The sequence below is a fragment of the Mizuhopecten yessoensis genome, unplaced genomic scaffold (assembly GCF_002113885.1).
Source record: "Mizuhopecten yessoensis strain PY_sf001 unplaced genomic scaffold, ASM211388v2 scaffold1595, whole genome shotgun sequence".
Taxonomy (NCBI): domain Eukaryota; kingdom Metazoa; phylum Mollusca; class Bivalvia; order Pectinida; family Pectinidae; genus Mizuhopecten; species Mizuhopecten yessoensis.
The window spans coordinates 1,014,956-1,037,674 of record NW_018404125.1 but is presented as its reverse complement, the minus strand read 5'-3'; the positions used below and the strand labels follow the sequence as shown (position 1 = coordinate 1,037,674).

The 22,719-nt window shown below is 38.1% G+C and overlaps 1 protein-coding gene and 1 long non-coding RNA gene across 9 annotated transcripts in view; one reads left to right on the top strand and one right to left on the bottom strand.

Moving 5' to 3' along the window:
- The window catches only part of LOC110465946 (titin-like), a 181,897-nt gene that overhangs the window by 11,382 nt on the left and 147,796 nt on the right, over nt 1-22,719 (top strand). The window contains exon 1 of one of the 8 annotated variants that reach the window (XM_021522163.1): nt 17,159-17,259. The exons of the other annotated variants lie outside the window; for them this stretch is intronic. The gene's annotated coding sequence lies outside the window, so the exon portion shown is untranslated. Of the gene's footprint in view, nt 1-17,158; nt 17,260-22,719 lie in introns of those variants that run through there. 8 annotated transcript variants of the gene reach the window in all.
- Nucleotides 1-22,719, bottom strand: part of LOC110465995 — a 77,973-nt gene that overhangs the window by 1,472 nt on the left and 53,782 nt on the right. The gene's annotated exons all lie outside the window — the stretch shown is intronic.

Below are 22,719 nucleotides of genomic sequence, written 5' to 3'. Positions count from 1 at the left end.
ATGTTACATGACAGCAAGGTAATATGGTCCATCACAACAGGGTTATATGTTACATGACAGCAGGGTGATATGGCCCCCGACAGCAAGGTAATATGGTCCATCACACCAGGGTGATATGTTACATGACAGCAAGGTAATATGGTCCATCACAGCAGGGTGATATGGTACATCACAACAGGGTGATATGTTACATCACAACAGGGTGATATGGTACATCACAACAGGGTGATATGTTACATGACAGCAGGGTGATATGGTACATCACAGCAGGGTGATATGTTACATCACAACAGGGTGATACGGTACATCACAACAGGGTGATATGTTACATGACAGCAAGGTAATATGGTCCATCACAGCAGGGTGATAGGGTACATGACAGCGAGGTAATATGGTCCATCACAGCAGGGTGATATGTTACATGACAGCAAGGTAATATGGTCCATCACAGCAGGGAGATATGGTACATGACAGCAAGGTAATATGGTCCATCACAGCAGGGGGATATGGTACATGACAGCAAGGTAATATGGTCCATCACAGCAGGGTGATAGGGTACATGACAGCGAGGTAATATGGTCCATCACAGCAGAGTAATAGGGTACATGACAGCAGGGTAGTATCGGTACATCACAGCAGAGTAATAGGGTACATGACAGCAGGGTAATATGGTACATCACAGCAGGTGTTACAATTAATGATTCAAGTATTCTCTACACACTCTAAACAAATTGGTAGAGATCAGTATATTTTGACATCTCAAGTTGTACTTAAATGAACTTTTGACTTTAAAAATATTATCTAGAATATATATTCAAACCTCTCCTTCTAAAATTAAATTAAACAACATTTTGCTATGACTTTAAATCTAAGATAAGTTCAAGAGTTTTCCATGACTCAAAGACATGTAAGATTTCTTTGTTCATTTGACATGGAGGCAGTGAGAGACATGGAGTTTCAGAGGCTGGAGGTCGATTTGATCCTCCCGACTGTGAGTCATCGGTACCAGTTTTGTTGAATCATGCTGTTCTACAAGTTTGTCAAGTTCCTTCTTGAGTCTGATTTAGGAAGTGCTGATGGTTAAAGCTAGGTTAGCTTTTTGACAGGACATTAGTTACATGTGTTTGTGTCTAAAACATGAAGTAAGGGCTAGCAATACATTTGTTGCTTTATATTTCTAACCCGTCTTGATTTACCTGTTTTGCAGGCTCACAACAGGTGTGTTTCAAATAAACGATATTTTAATTGTTTTAATTGAAGCTGACAAGGACTTTGACTAGAAATATGTTAATAATTTATATGTGTTCATGGAACGTGTTTTGTACAAACCACTGGACTGAAGAGAGCACATTGTCGTAGACACATTTAGCTCATGTCAACTTTTCATCATTTATGAATTTAAAGTTGTTGTCCAGTTTCAATGAAATAATTCAAACCATTTTTGCTGGAGTTACCCGTTACATCTGTGGTATTACAAAGGTTGTGACAATTTATTTTTAGGTCTTTCTCATTTCTCTACTACCTTTTACAAAATCTTTCGGTCTTAAATCATCTTTATATAACATACAGTAAAACATTGAGTTATGACTGTTCAAAGGAGCTAGAATTAATGTCCCTATTTTTGTCATATTGTTTCTAGTGAAACCTCCCAAGTACTTGCTGTCAACATAGGAACCCTCATCTGTCAGATGTCTTTGAATTTGGTCCAATTATATCTCCATCCCCTTTAAATCTCTCTCAGGTGTCTGCTTCAGTGTGCCTTTATTGGAACATCAGTTATTACTCTGTATGATCAAGTTAGTGAAGTTTCCTTAAGGTTAATCTATACCACATTTCCAGGAACATCTGTTCTTCAAAAGTCAAGATACATTAACATGAAATTGGAAAACATTTGCTGAGTAATAAAAGATCTTAATGTGTACATTTTGGGGTGTTTGCAAGGAAACACAGGGATGTTTTTTACAGAAAAAAAAATGTTGAGACACTCTTAGTCTGTCAGAGGTACAGTGGTGTACATCAGTGGAATCTGATCTGTATCAGGAGTGGTGCTGGTAAATAGCAGTCAAAAAGTCAGACCTTAGCAGTCCAACTTACGTAATTATCTGACTTTCTGTTATCAGGCTGTTTAAGTTTGTAATGATAGTTGTACTAGTAATAAAACTTTTGAAAGGTAATTGAAAGAAAGTTTATAGATTCTGCTGGTACACTTTTGATGAAGGATGTATGGGTACATATTGTTGGTACATCTGATAAAGGATGTATGGGTACATATTGTTGGTACATCTGATGAAGGATGTATGGGTACACTTTGTTGGTACATCTGATGAAGGATGTATGGGTACATATTGTTGGTACATCTGATGAAGGATGTATGGGTACATATTGTTGGTACATCTGATGAAGGATGTATGGGTACATATTGTTGGTACATCTGATGAAGGATGTATGGGTACATATTGTTGGTACATCTGATGAAGGATGTATGGGTACATATTGTTGGTACATCTGATGAAGGATGTATGGGTACATATTGTTGGTACATCTGATGAAGGATGTATGGGTACATATTGTTGGTACATCTGATGAAGGATGTATGGGTACATATTGTTGGTACATCTGATGAAGGATGTATGGGTACATATTGTTGGTACATCTGATGAAGGATGTATGGGTACATATTGTTGGTACATCTGATGAAGGATGTATGGGTACATATTGTTGGTACATCTGATGAAGGATGTATGGGTACATATTGTTGGTACATCTGATGAAGGATGTATGGGTACATATTGTTGGTACATCTGATGAAGGATGTATGGGTACATATTGTTGGTACATCTGATGAAGGATGTATGGGTACATATTGTTGGTACATCTGATGAAGGATGTATGGGTACATATTGTTGGTACATCTGATGAAGGATGTATGGGTACATATTGTTGGTACATCTGATGAAGGATGTATGGGTACATATTGTTGGTACATCTGATGAAGGATGTATGGGTACATATTGTTGGTACATCTGATGAAGGATGTATGGGTACATATTGTTGGTACATCTGATAAAGGATGTATGGGTACACTTTGTTTGTACATCTGATGAAGGATGTATGGGTACACTTTGTTTGTACATCTGATGAAGGATCTGATAAAGGATGTATGGGTACATATTGTTGGTACATCTGATGAAGGATGTATGGGTACATATTGTTTGTACATCTGATAAAGGATGTGTTTATTTTGTTTAGATATACACTTCTAAATAAAACTAGTTCAAGTGAATGTGGTCCTTAACTTGAAGTACCAGTATACAAGCATGTGACATTCACTGATGATTCTGTTTGTTTCCGCACTTATGTTATCTGTTGTTTTTAAGTCTTCCAAGGGTGAATGTATCAAGGTCAGTTCTGGTTTGGAGAACTTAAACTGGGTATAGGTCAATTAATGGTCAAATAAATTCATAAATAGAAACATTTGTGTTCCTTGTATTTCTTAAGGAGGTGTGTGTGTATGTGTTTCTTCTGTGCCATCTTCATTAGACTCTGAGGAGACTGAAATGTATCTTGTATCCACATTGCAATAGTTCAGACCTCCATATTGTCTTTATAATGGATGCACAATGTATGTAGTGTCAAAGTTACGGTTACTAGCTTCAGCAACAGGGATCTTCCTTATAGCTCAGTGGTAGACTGTCCGACTAGAAAGTCGGTGTACTCCGGTTTAATCCCCAAGTGAATGCACCTAATCTTTTCACTACTTCCTTCCTATTACATCTTTTCCATTGCACCAACCTGTTACATGTGTTTACTTTTGGGGGTGTCTCCCATAAGTAATTCTGGATAGTCCTTCGTCAGTGTTAGTAGCTGATGGGCAGATCGATGACAGGCTTCCCTGTACAGATTACATGTCTCAGTGAGAGGCCACCTAAAGCTGAGTTGCTCAATCACCAGTGAGTGCCATCTTTATATGACCTTAGCCATATTAGGTCTTATACAGACTTGACCCCTGAACAGACAAACGGAGTGATGGTGTAGTTAGAATTATATATTTCAGAAAAAGTAGCTTTGTCAAGGAACATCAACTAATTCACAAAAACATAGCTTTTTTTAAGCACATCTAACACAAACGACTGGTTACCATATGTCATGGCATCAATCAACTTATCCTGTAAAAATCTACCAGCCTGGACCAGCTATAGAATGGAGCATTCCTCCTTGGCCTTGACACCCCTGAGAGCAGTAGGGTGGGACTTAACATACTTCACATCTGTTTTATTCGGATCTAAAATCTAAGCCTCAAAATTGCTGACAAAAATTCAACTTCTTTTCACATTATGATTTTACCTTTTTTAACTCACTTTCCCTTCAATTTTTTAGTCACTTTAAATCAAACATGGCCTGTGATTGGCCGAGGCATTTCTGACGTACACAAGGTTGATTTTAATAGTAATGGGTACATGTATTATCTTATTGGCCTGACCAAGTTTTGTTCATAATTGGTTGAGTTAGTAAGAAGTCCAAGATTTCCATTATGGTCTTCTAATCTAAACGTAGAATGTAGTTTCTTTTCTAGTTCAGATAACAAAAAAAACAGGTGAATGTTACAGGCCCTATGGGCCTTCTGTTAAAGAGATGCCAATACATTGTGTCCTGAACAGGTTGTAAACGTTTGTCAGTATTCTTATTTGAGGAAAACATCTGGTAGTATATAATGTATAAAACCTCACACAAAATTCCAGGAATAAGTTAAATATTTATGCCAGTGAGAGAGCTGTTCTGTCCGTCTTGTTACATAAGAAGAACATGTAGATTTGAGTCTGACAACAAATTACATAGACCAAATTCTGCCAAACTGATGTATATTTGAGTTCACAAATTATAAAACGCCGATGAAATTACCCTGGGTTACAGGTCACATACTAGGACATTCATCTCTGTAATATTTCTGTCATTATTTACACACGTTTCATTGGTCTATGCTAATTGAATTTGGGTATGTTTTTAAAAGTACAAGTTTCTGTACTGCAGCATATAGACATACAAATTAAATGGGCGACCTAGAAAATTAAGTATGACATTGCTGAATGTTCATCTACCTTTCAGAACAGATTGTGATACCTCAACATTGAAAACTACACTGCAAGAATGCAAACAAATTTCATTTAATGATAAGAAAATGTCTCTAAGACATGAATGACTCCTTGGCCCTTTGGTTGACCCATCATTAGCCACAGTGACCTTGGCATTGACCTGGGACCCTGATATATGAACTCATCTAAGGTATTCTCATATTTGACTTATGCATAAACTTCGATGAAAGTCTGTTCAGAAATGAAACTGGTAGAGTAATAACAATGAATCCCAACCCCAATGCAGCGAGGTAATATGGTCAGGACAGGACAGGACGGGACAGGACAGGACAGGACAGGACAGGACAGAAATGCCCCTCCTACCTAGAAAATGGCAGTGGCATGAAAAGGGAGATATCATGATCCAACATTATGTTAGGGATGTATGGAATGTTGTCCAGTCTGGCCTGAAATGACCCCTAATGTCAGTACCAGTGGTTTTGACCTAGCCTGGAGCATTCCACTTTTGACCATGTGATGTGTATACATCACAGACACCCACTTTAGAGCTCTTTGTTGGGATACCAAAACATACCTAAAAATAGGTTTATTATAGCAGAACTCATGTTAGGTTCCAGATGTTGTAGTTAATACAGCTACTTTTAGACATGAACCACCTGAAAATAACTTCCGTAGGGCATGTTCTCTCAGTTTAAGAGTTGTGGCTGGCATCTCCATGTAGCTCTGTAGGTGGTTCAGGTACCTCAGTGTAGCTGTGTAGGTGTGTCAGGTACCTCAGTGTAGCTCTGTAGGTGTGTCAGGTACCTAAGCGTTGCGCTATAGATGTGTCAGGTACCTCAGTGTAGCTGTGTAGGTGTGTCAGGTACCTAAGTGTAGCGCTGTAGGTGTGCCAGGTGCCTCAGTGTAGCTCTGTAGGTGTGTCAGGTACCTCAGTGTAGCACTGTAGGTGTGTCAGGTACCTCAGTGTAGCTCTGTAGGTGTGTCAGGTACCTAAGTGTTGCGCTATAGATGTGTCAGGTACCTCAGTGTAGCGGTGTAGGTGTGTCAGGTACCTCAGTGTAGCGCTGTAGGGGTGTCAGGTACCTCAGTGTAGCTGTGTAGGTGGGTCAGGTACCTTAGTGTAGCTGTGTAGGTGTGTCAGGTACCTCAGTGTTGCGCTATAGATGTGTCAGGTACCTCAGTATAGCGGTGTAGGTGTGTCAGGTACCTCAGTGTAGCGCTATAGGTGTGTCAGGTACCTCAGTGTAGCGCTGTAGTTGTGTCAGGTACCTCAGTGTAGCGCTGTAGGAGTGTCAGGTACCTCAGTGTAGCGCTGTAGGGGTGTCAGGTACCTCAGTGTAGCTGTGTAGGTGTGTAAGGCTCCTCAGTGTAGCGTGTATGTGTGTCAGGTACCTTAGTGTAGCTGTGTAGGTGTGTCAGGTACCTAAGCGAGCGCTGTAGGTGTGTCAGGTACCTCAGTGAAGCTGTGTAGGTGTGTCAGGTACCTCAGTGTTGCTGTGTAGGTGTGTCAGATACCTCAGTGTAGCTGTGTAGGTGTGTCAGGGACCTCAGTGTAGCTGTGTAGGTGTGTCAGGTACCTAAGCGAGCGCTGTAGGTGTGTCAGGTACCTCAGTGAAGCTGTGTAGGTGTGTCAGGTACCTCAGTGTTGCTGTGTAGGTGTGTCAGATACCTCAGTGTAGCACTGTAGGTGTGTCAGGTACCTCAGTGTTGCGCTATAGGTGTGTCAGGTACCTCAGTGTAGCGCTGTAGGTGTGTCAGGTACCTCAGTGTACATGGTTAAACAGATGACAATTAAACTGTAGTAAACATTAGTATTATATAGTATGTGTAGAACAAGTGGTTCAACGAATGAACTTTAAGGTCATTGAGGTACTATTATAAATCAAAGATATTCACCATTGAATGTCATTTTTGTTAAATATCACTGATGTCCACCATTGAACTTAATGGTCATTGATGGTGTACCATTTAGGTCATTGCAGATGTCAACCATTGCATTTCATTGATGTTAAAGAATTGAACTTAAGGTCATGGATGTCAACCAGTTAGGTCATTGATATCAGTCATTTAAGGCATAGGTGACATTGAAGGTCATAGATGTCAACCATTGAAGGTCATATGTGTCAACCATTGAAGGTTATAGATGTCAACCATTGAAGGTTATAGATGTCAACCATGGAAGGTCATAAATATCAATCATTGAAGGTCATTGATATCAGTCATGTAAGTCACAGGTGACATTGAAGGTCATAAATGTCAACCAATGAAGGTCATGGATGTCAACTATTAAATGTCATTGATGTCAACCATTGAAGGTCATTGATATCAACCATTGAAGGTCATAGATGTCAACCATTGAAGGTCATAGATGTCAACCATTGGAGGTCATAGATATCAACCATTGAAGGTCATAGATGTCAACCATTGAAGGTCATAGATGTCAACCATTGAAGGTCATAGATATCAACCATTGAAGGTCATAGATGTCAACCATTGAAGATCATAGATATCAACCATTGAAAGTCATTGATATCAACCATTGAAGGTCATTGATATCAACCATTGAAGGTCATTGATATCAACCATTGAAGGTCATAGATATCAACCATTGAAGGTCATAGATATCAACCATTGAAGGTCATTGATATCAACCTCTGCAGTTTACTGATCAACCATTGCAACCTCTGTGATGACTAATGGATGATCATGTCATTGTCACCGACTTAAATATTCTTATGACTAATGGATGATCATGTCATATGTCACCGACTTAAACATTCATGAAATAATGTAAAGAGAAATCTTAATTAAGTTGACGAAACATTGAAATGTGTTGACCCTAGACCCGAAGCATTTGTGTACACAAGTTATGATGAATGATATACATGATATTTTGTAACTGTGGTATTTAACTGACAAGCCATAAATGTCGGGATGTCTGAGCGGCCGAGGTAATGTGATGTGTAGTACCTTAGTTTATGTCATGTGATCCGGTAGGTAAGGATTGCTGGGGACCTATATTCACTTACTGGGAAACATTTCTTACTTGAGTTAGAACTACAACTAAAGTGAGGTAATCCTTATTAAATAATACACAAAGGTAAGCTTTTCTGTAAAAGTGATTTTTTGCGTCAGTGACTGGGAACTACTTATCGTTCATGAAAAGCTGTTTTGCATGTGTTTGTGAGCCTTACCGGCTCGAACAACATCACTAGAAAATAAATGTCTTTCTCGAAATTCAAATCATGTGCTAAATTATAAATTAAAAGAGATGTGAAAGTTTGAAACTTTGTACTTAGTCCTTCAGGAGCTTTGCTGAATGGCATTAATTGATAGATGTATTCATTTGATTTTTGATAAATTGATGAAATGGTGATTGTAATTGTCCATCATCAAAAAGTCATTATACAGTATACATCACTGGTGATCAAATGTGTCATTATACAGTATACATCACTGGTGATCATGTGTCATTATACAGTATACATCACTGGCGATCAAATGTGTCATTATACAGTATACATCACTGGTGATCAAATGTGTCATTATACAGTATACATCACTGGTGAACAAATGTGTCATTATACAGTATACATCACTGGTGATCATGTGTGATTATACAGGATACATCACTGGCGATCAAATGTGTCATTATACAGTGTACATCACTGGTGATCAAATGTGTCATTATACAGTATACATCACTTGTGATCAAATGTGTCATTATACAGTATACATCCCTGGTGATCAAATGTGTCATTATACAGTATAAATCACTGGTGATCAAATGTGTCATTATACAGTATACATCCCTGGTGATCACATCTGTCATTATACAGTATAAATCACTGGTGATCAAATGTTTCATTATACAGTATACATCACTGGTTATCAAATGTGTCATTGTACAGTATACATTACTGGTGATCAAATGTGTCAATATACAGTATACATCACTTGTGATCAAATGTGTCACCCCCCAGTATACATCCCTGGTGATCACATGTGTCATTATACAGTATGCATCACTTGTGATCAAATGTGTTATTATACAGTATACATCACTTGTGATCAAATGGGTCATTATACAGTATACATCACTTGTGATCAAAGGTGTCATTATACAGTATACATCAAAGGTGCTCAAATGTGTCATTATACAGTATACATCACTGGTGATCAAATGTGTTAAGGTCACACGCAGCACTGAATACCATGTGAGTGATACAGACCCATTGGGCCTCTTGTTGTTTTTGCCTCTTTATAATACTATTGTAAACTAAATTGCATAATCTGCAGTAAACCTGAACATAATTATTGAACGTTAAAACAGAACTGTTCTTGATTAACAACATATTCTAATCCTTCCCAACTGTTACAAGGAGCCACAGTGATTTACTACACAGTTACACCAGGGATGGCGGGGTCGCTGGGCTCTTTGTTGTTTCTGTGAATCAGAATCATTAACATGAGCATGTGCCTAAGCTATATTTACGGTGAGTGACTCATTAGTGTTTTGTCACTAAATCCACAGACAGCATTTGGTGGTGATAGGCCCTGTAGACCCTCACAGACCCCCATCAGACCCCCATCAGACCTGGTGATTCAGCGGTAATTATCAGCATGTGTAACAGTGACATGTAAAGGTGTAACTCTCATACACAAAGTTAATACACTACAGTGCCATTGATACACGTAGTACAACTGTTTGTTTTATATTGTTTGGTAAGACTGTGAATCTAAAGATATTTAGTTAAATTATTAATTTTTTTCTTGTTTGTCCGGATGTTAGCACAGAGGGGTCTTATTGTGGGAGGAAACCAGTGGACCTAGGGGAAACCGTTGTGGTCTGGGAGGTGACCCCACACCTTTCATGTCGGATAGCAAATCCTGGCCATCATGGTGAAAGGAGAGTGTGATGTGCCACCCAACCACATTTACTTCTATTGTTATCATTCATACAACAATAACATGAGTTATAACTTACTTAAACTACTCACTGTGGGTTTTACTTACAGTTTCATAGAAGCATTTAGTAAAGCTATCAGTCAGTAAATTTGTTGGTTGTTCACAACATTTTACCCTCTGATCACCCTGTCTGGATGTCTGCATGTCTGTCATCTGCAGTAACTTAACTGGAATTTTATTGAAACGTTACTTGAATGATCAGTATATAATTTAGTTGTGCACCTGCATTTTATTTTCAGATTTCAACACTTTTTAAGGGAGTTACGGCCTTTTATGCGAACTTGTACCGAAAACTCCATCTTAATTAACTAACAGGCAGATTTTATTGAAACTTTGCTTGGAGAAGTGTTTTATGTAGTTGTGCACCGGAATTTTAATTTTTGATTTTATCACTTCATTATAAAGTTACGCCCCTTTGTGCCACGCAACTCCTCCTTAATTAACAGGTGGATTATATGTAAAGAGCCAAAATATCTCGAATGAGTTCCCATTTCAATAAGTTGACCCCAAGGTCAAGGTCACTAAATGATGTATCTGTGGGAGGTATCAGTTATCTCAGTTTTGTCTGTGTGTAGCTTGGATAGTGACAGTAGCTGGAACACTTACTATTAATTGTGACAGTAGCTGGAACCCTTACTATTTATTGTGACAGTAGCTGGAACACTTACTGTTTATTGTGATAGTAGCTGGAACACTTACTGTTTATTTTGACAATAGCTGGAACACTTACTGTTTATTGTGACGGTAGCTGGAACACTTACTGTTTATTGTGACAGTAGCTGGAACACTTACTATTAATTGTGACAGTAGCTGGAACACTTACTGTTTATAGTGACAGTAGCTGGAACACTTTAATATTTATTGTGACAGTAGCTGGAACACTTACTGTTTATTGTGACGGTAGCTGGAACACTTACTATTAATTGTAACAGTAGCTGGAACACTTACTATTTATTGTGACAGTAGCTGGAACACTTACTATTTATTGTGACAGTAGCTGGAACACTTACTGTTTATTGTGACAGTAGCTGGAACACTTACTATTTATTGTGACAGTAGCTGGAACACTTACTGTTAATTGTGACAGTAGCTGGAACACTTACTGTTTATTGTAACAGTAGCTGGAACACTAACTGTTTATTGTGACGGTAGCTGGAACATTAACTGTTTATTGTGACGGTAGCTGGAACACTTACTGTTTATTGTGACAGTAGCTGGAACACTTACTGTTTATTGTGACAGTAGCTGGAACACTTACTGTTTATTGTGACAGTAGCTGGAACACTTACTGTTTATTGTGACAGTAGCTGGAACACTTACTGTTTATTGTGACAGTAGCTGGAACACTTACTGTTTATTGTGACAGTAGCTGGAACACTTACTGTTTATTGTGACAGTAGCTGGAACACTTACTGTTTATTGTGACAGTAGCTGGAACACTTACTGTTTATTGTGACAGTAGCTGGAACACTTACTGTTTATTGTGACAGTAGCTGGAACACTTACTGTTTATTGTGACAGTAGCTGGAACACTTACTGTTTATTGTGACAGTAGCTGGAACACTTACTGTTTATTGTGACAGTAGCTGGAACACTTACTGTTTATTGTGACAGTAGCTGGAACACTTACTGTTTATTGTGACAGTAGCTGGAACACTTACTGTTTATTGTGACAGTAGCTGGAACACTTACTGTTTATTGTGACAGTAGCTGGAACACTTACTGTTTATTGTGACAGTAGCTGGAACACTTACTGTTTATTGTGACAGTAGCTGGAACACTTACTGTTTATTGTGACAGTAGCTGGAACACTTACTGTTTATTGTGACAGTAGCTGGAACACTTACTGTTTATTGTGACAGTAGCTGGAACACTTACTGTTTATTGTGACAGTAGCTGGAACACTTACTGTTTATTGTGACAGTAGCTGGAACACTTACTGTTTATTGTGACAGTAGCTGGAACACTTACTATTTATTGTGACAGTAGCTGGGACACTTACTATTAATTTTGACAGTAGCTGGAACACTAATTAATTATTGTGACAGTAGCTGGAACACTTACCATTAATTGTGACAGTAGCTGGAACACTTACTGTTCATAGTGACAGTAGCTGGAACACTTACTATTGTGACAGTAGCTGGAACACTTACTGTTAATTGTGACAGTAGCTGGAACACTTACTATTGTGATAGTAGCTGGAACACTTACTATTTATTGTGACAGTAGCTGGAACACTTACTTTTTATTGTGACAGTAGCTGGAACACTTAATATTTATTGTGACAGTAGCTGGATCACTAATTAATTATTGTGACGGTAGCTGGAACACTTACCGTTTATTGTGACAGTAGCTGGAACACTTACTGTTTATTGTGATCACACTCCACAGAGTGATCATCATTGGTCTGCCACACAGAGATGTAGTAGGCATTAGACAGTAGGGTTATCTAGTCCCCTGTAGTACACCTGTTAGTGTATACTACAATGTACTTGTGTATGTAGTATGTGTAGTAGTCATTAGACAGTAGGGTTATCTAGTCCCTGTAGTACACCTGTTTATGTATACTACAATGTACTTGTGTATGTAGTATGTGTGGTAGGTTTTCCTCTGCAGTCCGGTAGGAGCGTGAATAGGAGGACTGAATTTGTCGTTTCCTTCCTCCCATGAGAAAAATGCTGCGTTAAAACTTTTGATATCTTTGTCGAAAATTCATCATATTATGAATCACAGTTTTGATGCGTCCTGCAACACATACAATCTTGTGGTTGCAGTTGCTGTATTTCATTGTCTTTCAGGATGTCAACATCAAGATTTGATGAAACTATGTGATGATTTTAACATCACGGGTATAGTCATTTTGGACAGAAATACTTTTAACAATGACATTATTGGCTTGTCTGTCAGAAGATATCATTATTGTATCTGATGACAATATCATGTTTTTGTCATTTATGATGGATTAATATCAGTGATTTGCTACCGTATTTGATTTGACCTTCTAGTAACTGTATGGAACTGAATTTTCCCTATTGACTGCTACATTTTATATGTACACCCAATTTTAATAATAAATATGTTTTTGTACAGATATTTTCATTTTCTGGCTTTAAATCTAAAAATCTCAAATTACAATTTATCAATAAACCTTATGTTGTAATTCTCTACTGTTTCATTTCTATGTAGAAATAAAGATTGAAATTAATGTAATGAATGCTTCCTGTTGAGCCACCAAATGAAAATCTGAAAATGTGGCTTCCATCTTTCAAACAAAAGAGAAAAAATAGAAAACATTTAAGTTATTTGACTGCAAGTTTAATCTGAACAACATACAAAATGGTTGAATACCAGCCGAGTTCCGAGAGTAAAACCTGGCAGGAATAGGAAAGATAATACATGTACTGAATCAGAACGGTTTGGAGGAAAAATGACAAGCTTTAATTAGAAATTACATTTTAATTCATACACACTTTGGATACTAATTGTAGTGTTGGCTCATCCTGTAATAAAAATAAAACCTGTTTGTATTTATTTGAAAAACAAAATCTTTTGACATCAGTATTCACAAGAAAACATTTTCAGAATTGTTTGTAATGTTAAAAGCTAACAAGACCAAAAGTTTTAAGTTTAGACATGATGAAGATGATTTTTTCCACCAAAAGTAAACATTATGGGATGGATGCGGAAGCTGAGTTAGAGCCAAGATAAGGGTGAGATCAGGCAGCTGACTAACATTCCTCAGACCTGCATCATCAGCAGACTACACCAGTCACGCATTGATGAGGAAGTTAAGCTCCCCCCAGTTCATCCCGTAAAAGTGAAGTTTATTTTAGAACAGATTTCTATTTAAAAACGACATCATAGACATGAAATGTAGTGTTACATGTAAATATCTGAAATAAACAAAATACTATGAGATAAACTGGTTAAGGAAACATCCTTATATATATGCCCTAGAGTTACCCCTTGTTTCTAAGGAACTAGATAGGACCAAATTGTTCCTGTACCCCTACCAGGTCAGGACAAAGGAGTCCTACAGAATCCCTGACAGGGTTTGGTTGGCTGATAGTTGGTGACAGACTGTAGTTTAATTTTAAGGGGGTGCTGCTGTGTACCTGATAAGGTTGTAGGGATATCTTCTGTACCTATAGGCCTGTCAGGGTCCTAGGAAGTCCCTAGGAGGTACTACAGTGTCCATGTCAGGTCCCTAGGAGGTACTACAGTGTCCCTGTCAGGTCCCTAGGAGGTACTACAGTGTCCCTGTCAGGTCCCTAGGAGGTACTACAGTGTCCCTGTCAGGTCCCTAGGAGGTACTACAGTGTCCATGTCAGGTCCCTAGGAGGTACTACAGTGTCCCTGTCAAAGCTTGGTATATCAGTTCCCCACTTGTATTGTTACATGAGGAGTCTTTAGATTTCTACTTCATCCGCTTGTCCAGGGAATATATTTCATAATATGATACTGTGTCATTTTACATCGTATTCTTGATACTCTGTCATTTTACATCGTATTCTTGATACTCTGTCATTTTACATCGTGTTCAGAGCCTTTTGGGACGGTGGAGTATCACATACTGGACTTAGGTCTTGTGCCTACTGAAGAGAAGTTAGAGCTCTGTTCATTTTTGATAATCAGAGGTGGGGAATTATGGGTTTCCCGCAACACTTGACTTGGCTTTTTTATGTCTCTCTAAATTTTATGACTGTGCATTGCAATAGTTACATCAAGTAACTGTTGAAATCACTAAAGCAGCTTTAAAGATAAACAAAAATTTAGCTTCCCAAAGTAACAGTGACCACTTAAGTTCACAAGAGAACAGCTGTTCTGGAGAGGCAACTTACTACAATAGTTACTAACTGTTCCTTGGCTCTTTTGTATCCATATATGGACTTTACAGTTCTATGTTAATTATGTAAGATAGGGCAGCATTATAAATGACAATGAGGTTACTGACATGTAGATTTCGGGGAGGGACACTCAGTCCCAGACAGAAACATCAGGTACATTGCCATCTGTGACCTTTCCTTCATTTATTTGCCACCTTGATGTCAGAGGTCACCGGTGACTGATCTTACCTGATGAAGTTGTTGAGAGAAACACCTTCGTTGGATTTTACACACCTATATGAACTCTTTATCAATTTTCTCTCTCCCTAGAGACTAAAACATTTACAACAGATTAGCAAAGTAATACATGATCAACCTAGCTGTCACATTTCTCTGTGTAAAGTGAACATTAATGAGTATTATAGCTACCAGAGAATTTCTGATCTTTGATATTTGATTTTACATATATAAAGTAGCAAGGTAAGTGGAGTTATGTAAAAAACAAACAAGTGCAGTAATGCTTTTCCAACAGTTATATATGTAGTGGAATTGGACTGGGTTATGTAGTGGAATTGGACTGGGTTATGTAGTGGAATTGGACTGGGTCAATCGCCGTGACAAACAAGTTGGCTTTATATTAATTAAAAAAGCTTGATAAAACAAACAAAAACATGCAATATGAGAAGAATTTTGCCAAAAAAATATATGTAGAAGAATTGTATTGGATGTTTGTGATGTACGTATAGAATTTCTGTCAGGTCTTGTATTTTAAGATGAGATGGATGTATAAGTAAATGGGTTAATCTGTGTCATTGTGTCTCTGCCTGCCCCAGACATCTCCCGGCTATGGGATTATAATCAATACCTTCCACTGACCACAGACAGACAGACAGGCCAGTAGATTAACCCAAAAAGGTGCACCTAATCTAATTAGACTGCTAACTCTATTTACCTACGCTGGGATGGTAACAACCCCTTGGGGAGTCCATTTCCTACACTCCTCTAAGGCATAGTTTCTTTGCTCCCTCAACCAGATGTTGGCCCCTGGCCCCTGACCCTCTATAGGCTATGTCTGACCCCTGTTGTAATATTGATTGACCAATGATAAGGCCACTTGGGGTCAACCTGATCCACTGGCTGGAACTTTTTGTAATGTACAGTGTATTTGTTATCTGTGTTCAATTAATTAATCTAAAATTAAGTGTGAGTAGGTTTCATTGTGTCGAGTACCTGTACATTTTGATGATATTTATATATATATCTGATATGATCTCTTTAGTATAACATTATACATGGATTAATAGAATCTCTCACCCCCTTGGGGGTGAGATAGGGGAATCTCAACCCGAGGGGCAAGATTCTTATGTTTGGCAACTTAAGAATCTTTCCCCGAGGGTTGAGAAAGCCTCGTGTTTGGCAACATCAGAATCTTTCCCCGAGGGTTGAGATTCACCTATCTTACCCACAAGGGGGTAAATTATTCTTTTTCTCTTACCCTGTTCTCCCATTGTATATCATATGCACAATGTAACGATAACGTTACTTGCTAAATTCAGGGTTGTTGATGTGACGTTGATGGATTGTCGAGGTGACGTCATTGTATTGTTGAAATGACGTCATACTACTGTTATAATAGGGAAATCCCCCCGTCTCAACCCTAGGGTGAGACAAGGAAATCTCACACCGGTAAAAGTGCGGATACACCTGTCCAGGGTAAGAGAAATGTGATTCCTGAATCCAGGCCTCATAGTCAATGTCTTGTGCCTCAAGATCTAGAAATTCTTTAATTCATTCAGTACGCACATTGTAAGTTGTGTACAAAGATTTGACACAAGTTGCAGGCCATGCATATTACAACACTGTTTTACAGGCAAACACAGCTGCTTCCCTGGCAAAAAAGTACTTATTCAATTTTTTCAAAATGAAGAAAAAAATAGGAATGTCTTCACAATTTCATTTAAATAACTCTATATACTTTTTCACTGTACAATGTAAGATTTTCAAGGATTTCTCTCAAAGTGTAAGCCTTATACAAGGAGTTAGACATATTCACAGACTTATTTCTTTGTTGTATCATGCAGGAAATGGAATCTGCCAGTGAAACCAGATACACTGTATGTCTGCAACTTATCATGAAAAAGTAGTGTGTGGTGTATAGTAAGCCTGGGAATGTGTGCTTACTCACCCTGTGTGTCTCTCCATTCACCACTAACCCCTCCTTGTCTGAGAGCTCTCCATACTAATATATAAGCTGTCATAGGCCTGATACATCATATACTGTCTATACATACATCATACAGCCTCGGATTCTCCCACTACACACCTCAGGACCAAAATATCATTATTGGAAATATTTATTCTTCTAGTTGGAAAGAGTAAGTTTATTGATTTCAAATTTATTGTATAATGTGGTTTATGTGCTTTGCAAGATTACTTTGTTAGATTTCTTTAAAAATTAATAGAAAAGTTTTGTTCATATTTTAGGAGGGTTTTTTTCATGAAAGAAAACAAAGGTTTCTTTGAAATTTGTTTTGAAAAACTCATTATATATACTTGATTAAAACAGTACACTGTACTTATTAACCTTGCACTGAAAATCCTCCTATCTAAGTGTACCTGGTACTCTGTGATATATACAGATATGTCACGTCGCCATCCATCACCCTACCAGGTATGGAAATTTTATAAATTAGATGACGATTTGTTTGTGTGGATTTGTGAGTTATCACGGTTAATGTTGGTGAAATATTTCTATGATGAAACGTTAATTAATGCTTGAACATTGTTTTAAAATTCAACAAAAAATTAATCTGACAAAAAAAAAAAGTGATGACGCCTTTTCCAAGTTTCTGTAACAGGTTTATTATAGAGTTTTTATGTCAGTTTTCAATAATGTGAGAGTACCCAAAAATAGATCATCATTTAAACCATCATTTTGTTTTATTCATGGAAAATTCCAAGGGTTCATTTGATTTATTTCTGGTTATATCGAAGGACAAATGTAAATAGGTGTTCTTACAAACAAAATTAGCACTGGGGCTCAGACGTGGTATTTATAGATCGCTCTTACGTCACCAAATTAGCATTTCTTTTATTCACAAATGCCAGTATCCAAAACAGATCATGGCTGGAATCAGCAATATCTTGTGCTTTAAAAATGAATTTTGCTGGCTTCTTCACATTTGATATTGTTATTTGGAAATTGAATGATTGCAAGTTTTTTTATGCTGTGAAGTTTGTATTTCTGATGTCGGAAATAGAAGACATAGTCATTGCAAGCACCAATTTTTGATAACACCTATGGTATTAGTGTGAAATATGTCTTCTTATGCTAATTGAACTCATAAATTAACCATCTGTAGACAAGAAAGTATTGCATGGCTATGTATTCTAAGGCTATAGTGTTGTGAAATAAAAAAATGTTGACATATTCAAAGATTCAAAAGAATTTTGGTTAAGAGTGATCCATTTTGGATACAGATGTGATTTGGATCGTCCCTCCATATAATACATAGCTGCCATGACCTATCTGTTATACGTTGTATGGTAGGACTGTCCTTTACCATTCTTGTCACAGCTATATATAGTTAGGCTAGTTTATATACAATATTCCTTTCACTGTAGAGAAATACTGCTGTATTACTTATGATTTCCCATAACCTTTGCTGATAAACATCTGGAGGGCCTGGGAGGGGAGGGGGTTGTGGAGGAGGTGAAGTCTTATCACCACCTACATAGTCTTAGATACAGATCTTATCCATTGCTGGAGAAACAGGATATCAACCTTTGTTTACTCACTCTGTCTATCTGGATAAGAAAGTCTCTGACTTCATTTCCCCCCACTAATGGCTATTCCATGTTAGTAGGGGGTATACACATGTGGTTGACCCATAGATGTCCGCCCATTAGTTTACCTCTACCTCATCAATAACATCTCCTCATTGAGAGGTAATATGTTTGTCTGTTTGTGTTTTTAGCTCACCTGACCCGAAGGGCCAAGTGAGCTTATCCCATGGCGCAGCGTCCGTCGTTTGGTGTCCGTCGTCCGTCAACTTTTTCCTTTAAAATGCTACTAGTCCTGAACGGCTCAGAGGATTTTGACCAAATTTGGACTGGAGCATCATTGGCCAAAGGGTTCTCAGTTTTGTATAAACGGAGGATATGGTCCCCCTGGGGGCAGATGGGCGGGGCCAAATAGGTAAATCTTTAAAAATCTTCTACTTCTCAACCAATAGAAGGATTTTGACCAAATTTGTTCTAGGGCATCTTTGGACAAAGGACCGACTCAAGTTTGTATAAACAGAGAAATAGGGGAAATAGAGGAAAACATTAAAGATCCTTCTCCTTCTGTACCGTTGAAGGGATTTTAACCAAACTTGTTCTAGAGAATCTTTGGCCAAAGGGAATTGAATATTTATAAATGGAAGATGTGTCTGAAGCATGCTTAGGGGAAAAACACTCAATTTGTTTAACTTGTATAAAAAGGTGCATGTGAGGCCCAATAGGGGAAATGGAGGAAAATTGGGACATAACATGGAAACTCATTTTCTTGGTGTCTTTCCCACCAAAACAGATTTATATGTAGTTCTTCTTGCAACTTTGTTTCTTGTACTCCTTTGATAAACCTGTTTGGTACTCAGCAGGTTTTAAATTAAAAATTAAAATTCCAGGTGAGCTATTAAGGCCCCTGGGCCTCTTTTTTTTTTTTTACCAAAGTATGTTTGTCTATTTACTGCCATTTTTAAACTTTAGTCTTGTGTGTTTATTTTCTGATCTGTCTTTTCATCTGTTTGTTGAATAGATGATCTGTCCTTAGTCTGGCTGTTTGTTAGATGATCTGTCCTAAGCCTGGCTGTTTGTTAGATGATCTGTCCTTAGCCTGGCTGTTTGTTAGATGATCTGTCCTTAGTCTGGCTGTTTGTTAGATGATCTGTCCTTAGTCTGGCTGTTTGTTAGATGATCTGTCCTTAGTCTGGCTGTTTGTTAGATGATCTGTCCTTAGTCTGGCTGTTTGTTAGATGATCTGTCCTAAGTCTGGCTGTTTGTTAGATGATCTGTCCTTAGTCTGTCTGTTTGTTAGATGATCTGTCCTAAGCCTGGCTGTTTGTTAGATGATCTGTCCTTAGCCTGGCTGTTTGTTAGATTATCTGTCCTTAGTCTGGCTGTTTGTTAGATTATCTGTCCTAAGTCTGGCTGTTTGTTAGATGATCTGTCCTTAGCCTGGCTGTTTGTTAGATGATCTGTCCTAAGCCTGGCTGTTTGTTAGATGATCTGTCCTTAGTCTGGCTGTTTGTTAGATTATCTGTCCTTAGTCTGGCTGTTTGTTAGATGATCTGTCCTTAGCCTTGCTGTTTGTTAGATGATCTGTCCTTAGCCTGGCTGTTTGTTAGATGATCTGTCCCTAGTTTGACTGTTTGTTAGATGATCTGTCCTTATTCTGGCTGTTTGTTAGATTATCTGTCCTTAGTCTGACTGTTTGTTAGATGATCTGTCCTTAGTCTGGCTGTTTGTTAGATTATCTGTCCTAAGTCTGGCTGTTTGTTAGATGATCTGTCCCTAGTCTGGCTGTTTGTAAGATGATCTGTCCTAACTTTGGCTGTTTGTTAGATGATCTTTCCTAAGTCTGGCTGTTTGTTAGATGATCTGTCCTTAGTCTGTTTGTAAGATGATCTGTCCTGAGTCTGGCTGTTTGTTAGATGATCTGTCCCTAGTCTGGCTGTTTGTAAGATGATCTGTCCTAACTTTGGCTGTTTGTTAGATGATCTTTCCTAAGTCTGGCTGTTTGTTAGATGATCTGTCCGTGGTCTCACTGTTTGTTAGATGATCTGTCCTAAGTCTGGCTGTTTGTTAGATGATCCGTCCTAAGTCTGTTTGTTAGATGATCTGTCCTAAGTCTGGCTGTTTGTAAGATGATATCTCCTAAGTCTGGCTGTTTGTTAGATGATCTGTCCTTAGTCTGGCTGTTTGTTAGATGATCTGTCCTTAGTCTGTTTGTTAGATGATCTGTCTTTAGTCTGTTTGTTAGATGATCTGTCCTTAGTCTGTTTGTAAGATGATCTGTCCTAAGTCTGTTTGTTAGATGATCTATCCTTAGTCTGTTTGTAAGGTGATCTGTCCTTAGTCTGTTTGTTAGATGATCTGTCCTTAGTGTGTTTGTTAGATGATCTGTCCTTAGTCTGTTTGTTAGATGATCTGTCCTAAGTACTAGTCTGGCTGTTTGTTAGATGATCTGTCCTTAGTCTGTTTGTTAGATGAACTGTCCTAAGTACTAGTCTGGCTGTTTGTTAGATGATCTGTCCTTAGTCTGTTTGTAAGATGATCTGTCCTAAGTCTGTTTGTTAGATGATCTATCCTTAGTCTGTTTGTTAGATGATCTGTCCTTAGTGTGTTTGTTAGATGATCTGTCCTTAGTCTGTTTGTAAGATGATCTGTCCTAAGTCTGTTTGTTAGATGATCTATCCTTAGTCTGTTTGTAAGATGATCTGTCCTTAGTCTGTTTGTTAGATGATCTATCCTTAGTCTGTTTGTAAGGTGATCTGTCCTTAGTCTGTTTGTTAGATGATCTATCCTTAGTCTGTTTGTAAGGTGATCTGTCCTTAGTCTGTTTGTTAGATGATCTATCCTTAGTCTGTTTGTAAGGTGATCTGTCCTTAGTCTGTTTGTTAGATGATCTATCCTTAGTCTGTTTGTAAGATGATCTGTCCTTAGTCTGTTTGTTAGATGATCTATCCTTAGTCTGTTTGTTAGATGATCTGTCCTTAGTGTGTTTGTTAGATGATCTGTCCTTAGTCTGTTTGTAAGATGATCTGTCCTAAGTCTGTTTGTTAGATGATCTATCCTTAGTCTGTTTGTAAGGTGATCTGTCCTTAGTCTGTTTGTTAGATGATCTATCCTTAGTCTGTTTGTAAGATGATCTGTCCTTAGTCTGTTTGTTAGATGATCTATCCTTAGTCTGTTTGTAAGATGATCTGTCCTTAGTCTGTTTGTTAGATGAACTGTCCTAAGTACTAGTCTGGCTGTTTGTTATATGATCTGTCCTAAGTCTGGCTGTTTGTTAGATGAACTGTCCTAAGTCTGGCTATTTGTTAGATGATCTGTCTATCCTTAGTCTGGTTGTTTGTTAGCTGATCTGTCCTTAGTCTGGCTGTTTGTTAGATGATCTGTACTTGTCTGTTTGTTAGATGATCTGTCCTTAGTCTGTTTGTTAGATGATCTGTCCTTAGTGTGTTTGTTAGATGATCTGTCCTTAGTCTGTTTGTAAGATGATCTGTCCTAAGTCTGTTTGTTAGATGATCTATCCTTAGTCTGTTTGTAAGATGATCTGTCCTTAGTCTGTTTGTTAGATGATCTGTCCTTAGTGTGTTTGTTAGATGATCTGTCCTTAGTCTGTTTGTTAGATGAACTGTCCTAAGTACTAGTCTGGCTGTTTGTTAGATGACCTGTCCTTAGCCTGTTTGTTAGATGATCTGTCCTTAGTCTGTTTGTTAGATTCCTTAGTCTGGCTGTTTGTTAGATGATCTGTACTTGTCTGTTTGTTAGATGATCTGTCCTTAGTCTGACTGTTTGTTAGATGATCTGTCCTTAGTCTGACTGTTTGTTCGATGATCTGTCCTAAGTCTGGCTGTTTGTTAGATGAACTGTCCTAAGTCTGGCTATTTGTTAGATGATCTGTCTATCCTTAGTCTGGTTGTTTGTTAGATGATCTGTCCTTAGTCTGGCTGTTTGTTAGATGAACTGTCCTAAGTCTGGCTATTTGTTAGATGATCTGTCTATCCTTAGTCTGGTTGTTTGTTAGATGATCTGTCCTTAGTCTGGCTGTTTGTTAGATGATCTGT